The following is a 15,728-nucleotide window of genomic DNA, read 5'->3' as shown; positions in this document are numbered from 1 at the left end:
AGAAAGTTCTCGGCACCCGAATTAAACTATGTGGTTACCGATAAAGAGTTATTAGCCATCAAATCCGCCTTCAAGGCTTGGCGGCATTATCTTCTCGGTGCCAGGCATACCATTACTGTAATCACCGATCACCGAAACCTGCAGTATTTAAAAACAGCCAAGGCCAAATCGTCGCGCCAACTTCGATGGGCATTGTTCTGTGGCGAGTTCGATTTCGTGATCACTTATCGACCAGGCTGTAAAAATGGCAAGGCAGATGCCTTATCCCGAATAGGGATGGGAGAAGCATATGCGAACCCGGAACCGGTGCCTATAATTTCAGAACAAAGAATTCTTGGCATAACTACTCTACAGAAACTAGAGGATATTCAGGTAAAGATCCAACAACTCTTCGATCCAACAGCCCTGCAGGACTGGGTAAAGAAAGGCCCGGACTACTCAGTCATCTATGACTTACCTTATTATCAAGGGAGACTATTTCTACCACACAAGGAACTACAAGAACTAGTCATCCCCAATTATCATGACACCCTGATGGAAGGGCACCCAGGTATCGCAAAAACTGAAGCTAAAATTAAGAGACAATTCTGGTGGCCTACCTGGCGAAAAGACGTAAAGTCATTTGTGATGTCTTGTGGCATTTGCGCCCAAAACAAAAGTCAGAAGAAAAAACCAGCTGGCCTTTTACAACCTTTGGATATTCCACCTACACCATGGCACACCTTATCTTTAGACTTTATTACAGATCTACCTCCAATGGTAACACCATTCTAGTTATTGTGGATCTTTTTTCCAAGATGGCCCACTTTATTCCTTTAAAGGGATTACCTTCTGCTTCAATTCTGGCCAAGGAGTTCCTCGAATACATTGTTCGAATACACAGATTTCCTTCCGTATTGGTCTCTGACCGAGGTAGTCAATTCATTTCAGATTTTTGGAAGAAATGTTGTCAATTGGCGCAAATCGACGTGAGGTTATCAACCAGTCACCATCCCCAGACCGATGGTCAGACAGAGAGGACCAACCAGACCCTTGAACAGTACCTACGTTGCATGCTACACCAGACCGAAAGTAATTGGAAAGATATTTTATGGATTTCCGAGTATGCATACAATAACTCTGTACATTCAGGAACCGGACAAAGCCCCTTTTATACCATATATGACCATCACCCTCGAACCTCAGAACTCGATTCGCCTCAGCATTTAGAAATGCCTGCAGTTAGTCATTTGCACTCAACTATTACACAAGCCTTTAAAGAGGCAACAGAACATTTGAAACAAGCAAAAGAGAAATATAAGAAAAATGCTGATCAACATAGAAGTGAAACTCCACAATACCAGATTGGGGATCAAGTTTGGCTGGCTACAAAACACATACCTCTGAAGGGAACTCAGACTTTTAACCCTAGATATTTGGGACCTTACACCATTAAGGCCATTATCAACCCAGTGGCCGTCCAATTGGAATTACCCTCTAATATGCAAATTCATCCTGTCTTTCATGTTTCACTTTTAAAACCAGTTCAATCAGGAACAAGATTAACCAAACCACCCGAACCCATCTTGATAGATGGAGAACCTGAATTCGAGGTATAGAATATCCTGGACTCCAAGATGGTTAAATCAAAACTTTTTTATTTAATCGATTGGAAGGGCTACGGACCACAAGAAAGGTCATGGGAGCCTAGTGACCATGTTCATGCACCTCGGTTAGTGAAGAAATTCCATCGCGACTTCCCAGACAAACCAGGGCCAAGGGGAAGAACAACTTTAGGAGGGGCCTTGGGGGGGAGTGCTTTCATGATGCCTACCCCCGGGCATTAGGACCAAGCCCATCAGCTCCGGAAGCAGGCATCCAAATACTTACTAAAACCCCAACAGCCCCGGCTGGGGGCTGTTTGGGTTCAGTCCTGGCGCCTTAGGCGCCAGGCTCATCATGGAAATCAGTCCTGGCGCCATAGGTGCCAGGCTCATAGACTTTACTTATCTGATGCAGAACATGCTGCTAGTGAGTCCAAGCCAACGTGACGCCTGGATGGGACTATTTTTCTACAGGGACTATTTTTTACTTGGGCGTGGTTCTAGGGAACTTCTTACCTGGAACTACTTTGGAGGCTATTTAAACCACGCCCGAACAACAGCACACGCTTCGTGTTATTCTGCATCCAGCAGCGTAACGCTCACCGTGCCTGCAGTCTGCATCCAGTCTTCTGCCACGCCCGCCTCGAATCTGGAGCTCCTAAAACCAAGAGGAAAGAAAAGGACAAGATTAGAAAACGAACTATTTCGAATTCCTCACCTGATTTCGGATCCATTTCGCCTCCGGACCTGGAAAGAACATCATTTCTGTACACGTTGCATCTCCAGCTGCAGCGCTGCGCCATACTCACCAGTCATCGCAGCATCTTTCGATTCGGCGCTGCCTCCATCATTTCTTTGCCGAACTCCGGCACCTGAGGGACAAAAGAAAACAACAAGGTGAGCCGAGAAAACCAACAAATAAAACACTTATCATCATAGACTTACCTAATTACCACCGGAGGCATTATTCTATAACTCTCCACATCTTCATGTGCCGCACCTGCAAAGAGAGAGAAAACAACACGTTAAACACCGGCAACATTTACCGGACGCAGTCGGGTAATACAGACTCTTACCTGAGCACCACCAACTGCCATGAGGGGTATCTTCTCACGATCTTAGTTGAAGACAAGGAAGGAAGGGGGGACAAGAGTGAATCATCGGACATATTGAACTCTATGAACTTGATACGTACCGATCCTTGCCAGGAACCTCAGAGTCAATACTCTCCGGAACTCTCCCACACCTTCAAACCAGTGAAGTAACTGGTATCAACGCGCCCCTGCAATCCACGCAGGATGGAGAGCTCATCATTTAAAAACATAAGGTGAAGTTCCTAAAAGGGGATATCGGAGGTGACAAGAAGGGAGAACGAGAACAGTGGGAGGGGGCTATCACTCATATCCACGGGTGGCTAAATCCCTTTCTCCACTTGCAGGAGAATACTTCTACGGATCAAGCAGACGAGATTAGGCGGGCTAGTCCAGACAGTCATCTCGGCACTACGCATCACGTTGGTGGAGACCGCAGCTGTCCGGGTCCGATCGACGCCCCTGTGGGAACCAGGTGAGAGTAACAGGGGGTTTAAATGAATCCGGGTGTTGGAGCTGAAGATGGCATCAAGAGTGTGTCCTTTATAGTGTGTCTAGCCATTTATGTGGGGTTGGAGGTTAATTGCGTCTAAACCGTCAACCAGAGAGTGTGTCATAGGGTTGGAGGGAATGTCGAGCCATATGTTGAAGTCTCCAAGAAGTGTGAGGTTGGGGTGGTTTAGTTGAAGGGTGGCAATAGTGTTGCAGAGGTTGTTTGCGAATTCTCTACCATAGCCAGAGGGCCTGTAGATTATTAGGAAGCTGTGTGAGAGCGACGTGGAGAGGGATAGTTTGACAAGGAGAGATTTGCAGGAAGGAATGGAAGGTTGGTTGTCGATGATTAAGGCGTGGAAGAGAGACTTGAAGACGAATGCTACTCCCCGTCCTCTGAAGGGACGGTTCAGTGGGATGAGGGAGTAGTCTGGGGGAAAGGCTTCATTAGCGATTGGGGCGAAGTTGTCAGAAAACAAAGTTTCAGTGATGAAGACTAGGTCTGGTTTGTCAGAGGTGATCAGGTCAAAGATGCAGTGTCTGTTTTTTGCTACGGATCGGGCATTAAATAGGATGCAGTTCACATTGGCAGGTGAGGTTGGTCTCGGAGCTGGAGCGGAAGGGGATGGTGGCGGAGAGAGTGGGGACTGGCGAGGGAGAGGGGTAGGCTGGGTGATGCTCAATGGAAATAGTGGGTGAGCAGAAAAATTTGCCGGCTTTGGGCGGGATTGGGTGGCAGCGTGTGTTAGGATGATCGGGTTTGGATCGGGTGATTTAGGGGTGGCGTGTGGGTGGTTAGGAGTTTCAGTTGTAGTTGATGAGAAATCAAGGGAGAGGGGTTTCAGGAAGGGTGAAGTCGCAGGGGAAGGAGGTGATTGCGGGAATGAGGTGGTGGGTCGAGACAGGGGAGGCGATAAGTGCTGGTGGATTCAGGGGGACCAGGAAGTGCTACGTGCTGGTGCACCTGTGGCATTTCAACGGTTCTCTCCTCACCCATTTCCCTTCTCTCATTTCGAGGACCGGCCTTACATTCTTTGGGCAGAAAGGCACTGCTCGTACTTCTGCTGGGCTATGCCCGCTTGCGCATTCTTTCCTTCTACCTGCAGTCTCTTCCACTGCTCTCGCTATTTCAACCGCTTTCTCCAGCTGTAGTTCTTTCTCTAGAATGAACTTGTCTTGCAGCTTTCTGCTGTTATGAACTACCAACATGTCACAGATCAAGCCTTCCACATTGTTTCCGAAGTTGCATAGCACTGCCAATTCGCACAGTTTGGTCACATAGTCATCCACTGGTTCTGACGCCTCCTGTTTTCAGCTGTAAAACCGTATCCTGTGTAGGACAGTATTTTCCTTGTTGGCGAACCTTTTGACAATTCTTCTCACAGCTTCCTTGAAAACGTCATCATTATCGCCGGCTACTGGCTCCGGGATGAGACTTTCGAAAACCATCTGTCCTTCGACGCCCAGGGCGTTTAACAGTATCGCTCTGCGTCTCGCTGCCGAGTAGCCTGCACCGCCTAAGGCCTCCACATACGTGGCGAATAAGGGTTGCCATTGTGGCCATGGAATGGCAGGCCTACCTGGAGTTTGCAGGAAAGGCGGTGGTGTTGTTGCCCCTTGCATGGCACCACGCGGGCTTCAGTGGTGATCCTCGTCACCAATGTATGTAGCATAATAAGTGGAATGATAGACAGGAGTCTGTGTAGCTGCAGATGATGTTTCTTTATTCAATATGAGCATCTGCCAGAAAACTGCATAACAACTGAAAAGACAACAGGCAGGCAACAGGCCCTTAACAATGTTCAGGTGGTGTGAGTCTTTTGTCCTTAATGGAGCTCGTTCGGCCCATCTAACGGAGGAGCACACAGGAGCTGATGTTGCGCCGTGCCTCTCTCCCAGTGTCTGCCGCGCGCGAAGCGCGGGAACCGCATTTCCGCTTTCCCGTGCGAGATCTCGTGAGACTGGGAGGTCTTGCGATATCTCTACAAAGACTCCGCCCATTTACACACAGCTCCACCCACACGCCCCACCCACCTGTCCGTGGAATGAAATAAACGAAATTAATGATGTACCAGTACCACAGTATTGCTGCGTTCTTTTTTCTGAAATGGTAACTTAATCCTGGGTCTCTGGGGTACAGACGTGTCGCATACTGAAACATATCTGCTGACTTGGAAATGTTTCAGTATGCAACAGTGTGACACGTCTGTAATCTAGAAACCCAGGATCAAGTAACCATTTCAGGAAAAATAACGCTTGTAATCTCGCGCAGTTTCCGGATCCCACCCACACCTCCACCCGATTGGCAGCAGTCTTTGGCAGCCAATCGGGTGGACGATCTGACGACCCTGAAAGAACACCACTTTCAATAAAAATCAATTAACTAAAAAAAAAAAAAATCCCTCATATTCCAGGGTCTTTCCCGGAGACCCGGAAAAATCCAGATGTTAGGCAGGTATGGCTCTGGCCGTACTTCTTGACGCTTGCCGCAAGAGCGGCAGGGACGTCATTTGGGGGTCACAGTTGCAACCTCTGAGGTCTCCCTTGCTACCCCTAGAAAAAAAGATTTTTTTTTTTTTAATTTTTTTAAATGTAAGCTCCTGGGCTGTGGCCAGTGTCATGTGGCTCTTTCTTTTTGGAATGGCTGACTTTCTTGTTGAGGCCTCTTAAAGAAACAGGGGGTTCCACAAGTGTATCTTTTAGAGCAGTGACGATAAATAAGAAAAAATAAGAATAACAAATCATTTGTCTTTCTGGAATTCTATCCAATAATTGCTAGACTCATAAAGGTTTATTTCCAGGCACACTTCAGGGGTGAGTCACTGATTTAGCCTGTTCTTAAACACCTCAACTCAGCCTTTTACCCTTCTGAGGTTGATAAATGAGTACCAACACAGGTTGGATGATCTTGTATGTATATTTGTTCTATATAAAGCCGGTCAAGTGGCACAGCGAGTAGAGCGCTCGCACCTGTGCAGGTTCGAATCCCGGCAGGGCCAAACTCAGCCTTTCATCCTTCCGAGGTCGATAAATGAGCACCGCACACCGTGGGTAATAATAAGCAGCGGTCAGATACCTGAGGGTTCGTAGCGCTATATAAATGTGAAATAATAATAATAATTATTATTATTATTATTATTATTATTATTATAAAGCGCTTAAGAGTAAGTGCTATATAATAACATATCATTATCATTTGGCCTTGGACGTCTGCTTGCATTCACAGTAATTTGGTAATATGGGCCTATACACACTGATATTAACAATACATATGGTGATCCATTCTCGTATCAAATGTATATAACATTATACTGATATTGCAACAATATTTTTCGTAGTCTACTTAGGAACAATATGTGATGTCACTTCCTTTTTTGTCAAGGGGTGAAAGGTTGTGTTCCATCGCTTCCCGTGATGTTGCTTCGGGTTGAGGGAGTGGGGTTAAATTTCATCACTTCCTGTGATGTCATTAGAGGTCAAAGGTTGTGTGATGTCACTTCCACTACCCCTGGCATTTTGGTGAAATGACGTCACTGAGGAGCGGCCTCCGTTTCAGTTTCCCGCCTGGGCGGCAGCAGTGATAGGAAGTGCCTCTGTCATGAACAGCACGTTCCTTTCATCCTGGGCTGCGGCGGTGAACTGATGCATACTTGCCAACCCTACCGATTTAGGCGGTAGGATACAGCTTTTTAAGCAGTCCTACCTCCTACCGATTTATTGGCACCAAATACTGATTTTTTTGTAAAAAAAAAAAATATATAACATTTTTATTTTTTTTACATTTCTTTTTGCCCACACCAGCTCAGGGGAGTCTTTCAAGGGCTCCCCCAAGCTGGCGTAGCGGGAGAAGGCACGGCATGTAGGCTTTTGATGTCAAATGCACCCACGCCAGTGGGCTAAATACACCCCTCCGCCGCGGGTCCCTTTGACAAAAGGTGCCATTAGCCCCCCAAAACGCCAGCTCGGGGGAGTCTTTCAAGGGCTCCCTCGAGCTGGCATAGCGGGAGAAGGCACGGCATGCAGGCTTTTGATGTCAAAGGCACCCACGGCGGTGGGCTAAATGCGCCCTTCCGCCGCGGGTGCCTTTGACAAAAGGCGCCATTAGCCCCCCACAACGCCAGCTCGGGGAAGTCTTTCAAGGGCTCCCCCGAGCTGGCATAGCGGGAGAAGGCGCAGCATGCAGGCTTTTGATGTCAAAGGCACCCACGGCGGTGGGCTAAATCCGCCCCTCCGCCGCGGGTGCATTTGACAAAAGGCGCCATTAGCCCCCCACCACGCCAGCTCATGGGAGTCTTTCAAGGACTTCCCTGAGCTGGCGTAGCGGGAGAAGGCGCAGCATGCAGGCTTTTGATGTAAAAGACGCCCACGGCGGTGGGCTAAATGCGCCCCTCCGCCGCAGGTGCCTTTGACAAAAGGCGCCATTAGCCCCCCACCACGCCAGCTCATGGGAGTCTTTCAAGGACTTCCCTGAGCTGGCGTAGCGGGAGAAGGCGCAGTATGCAGGCTTTTAATGTAAAAGGCGGCCACGGCGGTGCGCTAAATGCGCCCCTCCGCCGCGGGTGCCTTTGACAAAAGGCGCCATTAGCCCCCCATCACGCCAGTTCGGGGGAGTCTTTCAAAGGCTCCCCCGAGCTGGCGTAGTGGGAGAAGGCACGGCATGCAGGCTTTTGATGTTAAAGGCGCCCACGGCGGTGGGCTAAATGCGCCCCTCCGCTGCCGGTGCCTTTGACAAAAGGTGCTATTAGCCCCCCACCATGCCAGCTCCGGGGAGTCTTTCAAGGGCTTCCCCGAGCTGGCGTAGCGGGAGAAAGCGCAGCATGCATGCTTTTGATGTAAAAGGCGCACACGGCGGTGGGCTAAGGGCGCCCCTACGCCGCGGGTGCCTTTCACAAAAGGCGTCATTAGCCCCCCACCACGCCAACTCGGGGGAGTCTTTCAAGGGCTCCCCCGAGCTGGCGTGGTGGCAGAAGGCGTGGCAGGCGCCTCATTGTCATTGGATGCACCCGTGGCGGCGGGCTCATTCAATGACAATGGGCTGGTGACACGCCCTATTCCTATCTTTACCTCCTCGCCTGACTATTTTTAAAACTTTAAGATTCCTACAGATTTTTGGTCACAGAATGTTGGCATGTATGCTGATGCAGCTATAAATGGAACGTTATTAACTTCCCTGAGCACAGCGGGTGCACACAGGGCACGTCGGTATCGATCAGAGCTGGGCCTGCCCTTTGCAACGTGATATGATGAGTCATTTATAACGCACCTGTAAACAAGTGTTTCTAGGCGCGAGAAGACAAGGGCGGGAAGACAGAGGGAGGACAAAACAACGATCTTACTAGGCCTTGAGGCATTTAGATCAGCAAGTGCGAAAACGCAAAGTGCAGGGTGGGGAGGGAGAAGGGGAAGTGCCAGGGAGAGGGAAAGGAGAAGTGCAATCAGGGTAGCATTGCTTTGATTAAGTGCAGCCATGGCAGAGCAGCTCTGGATAAGTGCAAGGAGGAAGGGGCTGTAGGGTTACAGTTACAGACCCTAAGTGCGCGGTGAGCCTGAGGCAGTGCAGGGGCGACTGGGCAACGTGCATCCCAAGGACCAAGTGTTCATGGCTAGGCAGCCAGCATGCCAGTTTGGACTTGGGTGCTCCTGCTGAATGTGCCATTCTTATGTGGCCTCCACATTTGCAAAGTGCTTACTTGGAAAGTCTGGGTGCAGACCAGCCCTCACCATAAAGATATATATATCCCCATCCAAAGGGAAATCACGTCAGGGAAAACATCACACCCTGTGATACCACTGCGGCGTAGGAGAAAAGACTGCACCATTGCCACAATGTCTGATGGTGACGTACCAGCCACAATGCCTGCCTGGCCATCAGAGGTTTTTCAAGCTGGACAAGGGGATGTCCCTCCTTGGCAACTGCCCATGGAGATTTGACCTCACGAATACCAGAAACCTCAGCCCCCTATGTGTTCGCTGGGCAAAAGACTTCAAAGTGTATGTTGGGGCAATGGGCACCATGGATGACGAGCGCAAGAAAAATATACTGACCCTGGCAGTAGGAGCATTAGTGCGTGACATATGATATCAACTTGTAGATGGAAAAAAAAGTCACTTTTCAAGAGATCCAAGAGCCCCTCACACCAATGTGGACAATGAGAGGCATATTTTTCACACCACTATGCAGGAGTGAGGTATAACATTGGACAATTTTGTTATGAGGCTCCATATCCGCATCAAAAACTGCACATTCCACTGCTTTTCAAACGAACAAGCACTGAGCTCTCAAGAGATAGCCAGATGCGAGACCAAGAGGCAGTCAAGAAATTAACGCCAGCCCCTCAAGACAACACCAAGACGACTGGTAAAATATGCTTCCAGTGCGGATCGAGTTCCCCCATGACGGCACGTGCCGTGCCCTGGGCCAAGAATGCGCTGCCTGCGGTGGCGATGACCACTTCAGGGCTGTAAGCAGAAAAGCCCCCATGCCGGCATCCCAAGGGACCTCACTAGGCGACACCCAAAACAGTGACCTCTCGTAAATACCACCGATATCGCCCACTGGAAGGAGAAGGAGGTGTATTTGTGAGAGTGCTTTGTATCAGTGCTGTTCCGGTGACAAGATCCTTTGGTGTTGGCACTTCTGATCTCGAGCGTTAACACAGCTAAGACTGTGGTACGAAGAAACACTTTCATGGACATTTGTTGGACACTTGCTAGCAGTGTATCAACTGGAGGACTTTCGAAATTACTAATATCTCTCCTTTGTCACTCTTTATTCATAGATTATCCAAACCATGCCCCCTTTTCCTGACGTGTCCATTTAATCTGGAGCGCACACACATTTCGCGCAGCGCATTCGTGAGAATGCTTTGTACGAGTGCTGTACCGCTGTTCAGCGGCTCAGCAGTGGCTCGTGCATGGCCTCCTTTTACGTGCCATAGTATTTTCCTTTTGTAATTTTTTGAAATACTATGTGACGCTGTTATTGTTTAAATTAGACAACAGATTCGTGGCGGCTTACACCCTAACGAGTGCCATGCCTTTGAAGACAGGTACTCTTTTCGGTCAGCCTAACCCTTTAGCACCTATAGCAAAAGGCTCCTCAAAGGTTAACACCGGCCAGCCTCCCTTGTCAATTAAACGGTCAAAATCAACAGGAAAGGGCATTCGATACTTCTACCGTGCAAGAAAGGACGGCCCTGCCCTTCCATTAGTTGAGGCATCGTCCACTTTCGATCCAACGGCTTCTTTACCATCTCTGCCTGTAGGTATCCAAAGCGTTTCAGGAGCAACCCGCCGACCACCACTGAAGTGAATCAACAACCATCTGCTATTGATCTTCTAGCGTGCTTAACGCCTATAACATCCAACACTGACCATGAGATATATAGAACGCCGGCCGCTGTTTTACAGTCTGCTTCAAACGAGCACTGCGCCCCAGTCATTCATACAGTCGGTTCCTCAGATATTGCTATGCTATACTCACAAGCCATTCAAACGGCCCCAGTGATGCATACCCTCCCCATTAAACCGTTTTTGTCTTGCTACGACTCCAGGTTCTTCCAGAATCAATACCAACCTCGATCACACTACTCAATCCTCCACCTTGTTCTCGAACACTGTTTTTGAAACACAAGTGGGTCCCAAAATCAGCAAACCTGCTTCAAATTATCAAACTCGCCCATTTCATATCCAGATACAGGTAATCGGGAAGCAGAAAATTCTTCTTTTTTATCTAATTCAACAGCAGCATCTTTTGCTAAACCGGCACCAAGACCATAATTTGGCATCACCTACCCCCAAAGTTTGTTACACAAATCTACCTTAACTGCCATCAACACAAGCGTGTACAGTTTAATTAAACAGCATGAATCCATGGATAGGAACAGGTATCACTATAATACTTTCATGACTCTATTGTCAGCCAAAATCGATTAGATAGCTGCAGAAATTAATTGTCATCCTTGCCATCGAAGAACGGTTTTGCACATTGATCTTATTACAGTGCCCCTAACTGAGACAGACTGTCCAACAACATCTTTAACTCATGGTTGAGGAGGATCCTCCTCAGGGAGAATGTGAGGAAGTCACGCACATTTCTCCCTGGGGTTCATGTTACAGATCTGACTCCGTTCATTTAATTTCCATTACTACAGAGCCTCTACCAATGATAGTTGATCAAGAGACTCTAGAAGGAGTAGAACAACCTCATGTATTTAATTTATTTCACCCAATAACCCCCAAGGGGAGAGCCAAGATCGCAATTTTATTGCGCAATCCAAAAATGCGGAAAAAAACCAACAATCCATCTGTTGCAAAAAAGGCGGTTAGTCATAGATCAAAAATGTATTAATGGTTTGACAACTCCAGCAAGATCTCCGCCGACCATAGCAAACAACAAAACTCATCCTGCATAATGTCCAGGACAAACTCCACCACAACACTCTGGGCAGGACACCCCTCAATTGACATCATTATCCTCCCAGCAACAAGTTGCCCTCCCAAGTGGAGTAAGGTTGCATCCTGATACTACACATGTTGGCACACTTAGTGATGTTGATCAGGCTCAGCTTGAGATTATTAATTTTTCTACTTACCATCTCATCACTCCCTTAACTAGACTCCATCCTCAAGAGCCTCCACTAACCACAGCAACCGGAAACCTCTAAAAGAATAGTAGTAACAAATAAAATCGAGGAGGAGTTTCCACATTTTATAACATTGGACCAAAAGAGAGTGCGTTCCTATAAAGGGGATGAGCTGATTTCAAATTCGTTACTCCATGAACAGATAAGGCATAGCAGTCAGACCAAGGCTCTTAAAGCAACATCTGCACCTGAAAGGCACCAAAAGCTCTCTACTATGAATCAGAAAAGGGATTCTTACACTGATACATGTAGACGTCTTTTAACTATGGTAGACAGGCAGAGAAACAACCCATTTCCAAATCGCACCACGTTACTCACTGTCTTTCAAGCCACCCCGAAACTGAAACATATTCGTTCAGATGACATAAAAGTAATTGGGTATACAAATAGCCCCTTACATGACACGGTTGAACTTGTTATACCTTCACAAATCGTGGCTGTCCTGCTCTGGCACACAAAAGACGACCTATGCCAGGTTATCTTTTTACTCCAAAAACAGCAGGCTAAGGTGACCACCAACGTAGCGAATGGTGTACCGGACTAGAAATATAACACTGGCTCGTACAACCATCAACAAAGCGCTTTGTCCTCCAACCACTATAAAAAGAAGCAATCATTGCCATCCATAGAGTATCAATCGAATTACCAGCCTCTTGCGATTAGATGCGGTAGCACCAGAGGTTCATTAGGGCGTGAGGTGCATTTTAAAGACACTCCTACACTCCCTATACAGCAAAAATGGTCCTGGCTTTCTAAAGCTATTAATCAAACAACCGCACTTCAGTTCATTAATGCCAAATACTCTCGTCTGCGGTGTCCATATCGATGGCCATATGGAACAGAAGAGGATTTTCACATTTACTCCTCTCCAAGAGAAATAAGTTAGCCACATATGATATCATAGCACTTCAGGAGACCTGGATAACTTGCCAACCGATATAGCCAGATTACCAAATAGCTTGGATACCAACCATTAAACAACCTAAAGGCCACCCCGCAGCTGGGCTGTTGACGGCTGTGAAATTAGACACTGATATCGGTCTTGAACCCTGGGCCTCCCCCTATCCGTGAATTCAATTAATCAAATTAACATCATCTACCATCAATCATCCCTTAAGCCCCCAAGCTGCGTTACTCAACATATATTGGAATCCGGTTGCTATCGACGACAATACATTCTTTATTTACATTGAACAAATGCTAGATTTAATTGCACTTGAAAGTTGCGCTTGATGGTCACTCCAGTGTAACTTTATTAGTAGGTGATTTCAACATCAAATGTATCCCTTATGAGGATACACAACTGTCCCAGCAAGCAGTGAGATGGAATTCTTTACTGAAGGTTCGTAACCTCACGTCTCTGACTGGCACCATCCCTGGAGACATTGCCCCAGCCCCCACTTGGTCAAGAGGGGCCCCTGAAGCCATCTTGAATGATGCTTTTATTTCCTCGCAGGCAATCAACCATATTCAATCCTTTTCCATTGTCCCCCCACTGATGCTAGTGATCATAATATCTTGGAGATTAAATGGACTGTTTCACCCTCTAACTCGTGTGAATTGTTTAATGGCGGTATTACTCTGAATTCAGGTAGAAATAAGATAAGTTGGTCATATGCCAAACTCGACCACTTGAAAAACACCCTCACAGATTGTGTTAATGCTTCTCATCCGGATAACCATGTTGAATATACAGACACTCTCATGCTAATCGTAGAATCCTCAAATCCTCACAACAGTCCAGTTTTTAAACATCAGAACTTTTTTTCATCCAGCTATTCAATTGTTAAAGTTTCAGCTTCAAACTAATCTAAGGAAACTCTGTCCTGATGATCACAAAAAATAAGATCAAACATTCGCACCCACTATAGAAACGCAATTCGTCAAATAAAAGCTCATTCTAAGACAACAAGATGGTGAAAGAATGCTAACTGCGATAGCCAGCAAATCCACTGCTCCACTTTGGAGGCACTTGAAAGAGGATTCCTCTTCTGCATCATCAACACTTTTGCTGAATTCAGCTAGTAAGCAAGCATGGGTCTCCCATTTCTCACTGTTATTTGCGAGCGGTCCAATTCAAGTTCCACCAATAGTTATACCAAATATGAATCCTATCACCCTTGTTTTTGACCATTTATATATCATGTTACTCATTAACAAACTAAGTGTCTCGCAAGCTCCAGGCCTGGATGGCCGGTCTAATGCAATTCTCAAAAAACACCCATATGAATGGGCATCATTTTTAGAAATCATTTTTAATAACGCCCTCAAGACAGGTATTATTCAAAGATCGTGGAAGGAGTGCATTATTATAGCAATTTTCAAGAAGAGCAACCGCAATGACCCAGTTAATTATTGACCCATAGCACTCCTGGACATCCCAGGCAAGATCTTTGCATGACTAATTTTAAACTCCTGGACATCCCTGGCAAGATCTTTACAAGACTAATTTTAAAAGATTTATTGGAATTGATGCAAATAGCTAATTTATTTGACTGTCACCAGTCAGGCTTTGTTAAAGGAACAGGAACATCCCTAAATCTGCTCCTTTTATCAGTTATTAAAAAACAAGGCATTAATACAAGGCAACCCATGTTTTTAGCCTTCATAGATTTTAAACAAGATTTTGATTCGGTTTCCCGTGAGTTACTCTGGTCGAAATTAATCAAGGAAGGTTGTCCTTCTTACATTTTAAATTTAATATACCAATTATACTCAGCGACGTCTATAAAAGTAAAGCTTACATGGAATAGATTGCTATCAGCGGCAATTCCAACAACCTCTGGCCTCAAACAAGGGTGCATGTTAGCTTCAATCCTTTTTTTTAAAAAAAAATATTTATTGATGGTGGTACACATCGCTTCATCAACACAACATTCCATACATTTCAGTAATTTAGTTATCAAATATCTAAACACAGCAAAACACATAATGTCTTCATAGCCGGTTCATTTCCAGGCCCTACTGGGCTGCTACCAGCCGACCCCAATTCGCATAGATAAACTCTGAACGGGGCCCAGATGTCTTTAGGTTTGCTTGTCCTCGGGAGTGATATTACATACTGTTCCTCACATTCATTGACATACGCCAATTCTTTGAGAAAGTGATTGATGGGTGGCGCTTGTATACTCTTCCACTTCTGTAATATACATTATTTAGCCACTATACGTGCAACATTAAATAGTCTTCTAGTGACTTCTGAAATCTTCCCAATGTCCCCAAATAGGTATTTTTGGGGTGTTAGGTCTGCTGGGACTTGTGTAATTTCTTCTAGAATGGACGCCACTTTTCCCCAGAACCTGTGTCTGGGTGGGCAGCTCCAGTACATGTGAAATGAGTCGGCTTGGGCGCTCCCGCATTTCTGGCAGTTGTCAGGGCTATCACGTGTAAATTTGGCTCAGGTGTGTAGTGTAACTTATTTAATACCTTAAATTGGATCTGTCGGAGGCCTGCATTGATGGATACCCTCTTGGTTAGATCCCAATATCTTTCCCACGCCTTGTCCAAATAGTGGTTTCCAGGTCAGCTTCCCAGTTTAATCTTGTTTGCCGTTGGCATGTTTTCCTGCACAACCGCGTAGAGCCCAGAGATTCTGACTCCCGCCTGAGTGGACAAAGCCGCAAGGCATGGCTGTGGAGGAGGCTCGTCGGGGAATAGAGGCCACCTGGCCTTAAAGGCCATTCGCATCCTATGATATTGTAGTATTTTCAACTGATCTCTCCCCATCCCAACCTTAAATTCCTCTAAAGTTATGAATTTGCCATTGGGGAAGATATCTTTAATTTTGAATTCTCCCTCTGGGCCCCACGTTTTCTGTACATCAGGGTCATAAGATGGTGCTATTCCTGGGAAGTTCCAGAAGGGAGCTTCCAAGTAATAAGGAGTCTCTAATCGGAGCCTACGATAGAGTCTAGACC

This window comes from Ambystoma mexicanum, chromosome 5p (genome assembly GCF_040938575.1).
Source record: "Ambystoma mexicanum isolate Mex_15411 chromosome 5p, UKY_AmexF1_1, whole genome shotgun sequence".
Classification (NCBI taxonomy): domain Eukaryota; kingdom Metazoa; phylum Chordata; class Amphibia; order Caudata; family Ambystomatidae; genus Ambystoma; species Ambystoma mexicanum.
The sequence above is the reverse complement of the archived record's forward strand: the minus strand, read 5'-3'. Positions refer to the sequence as shown.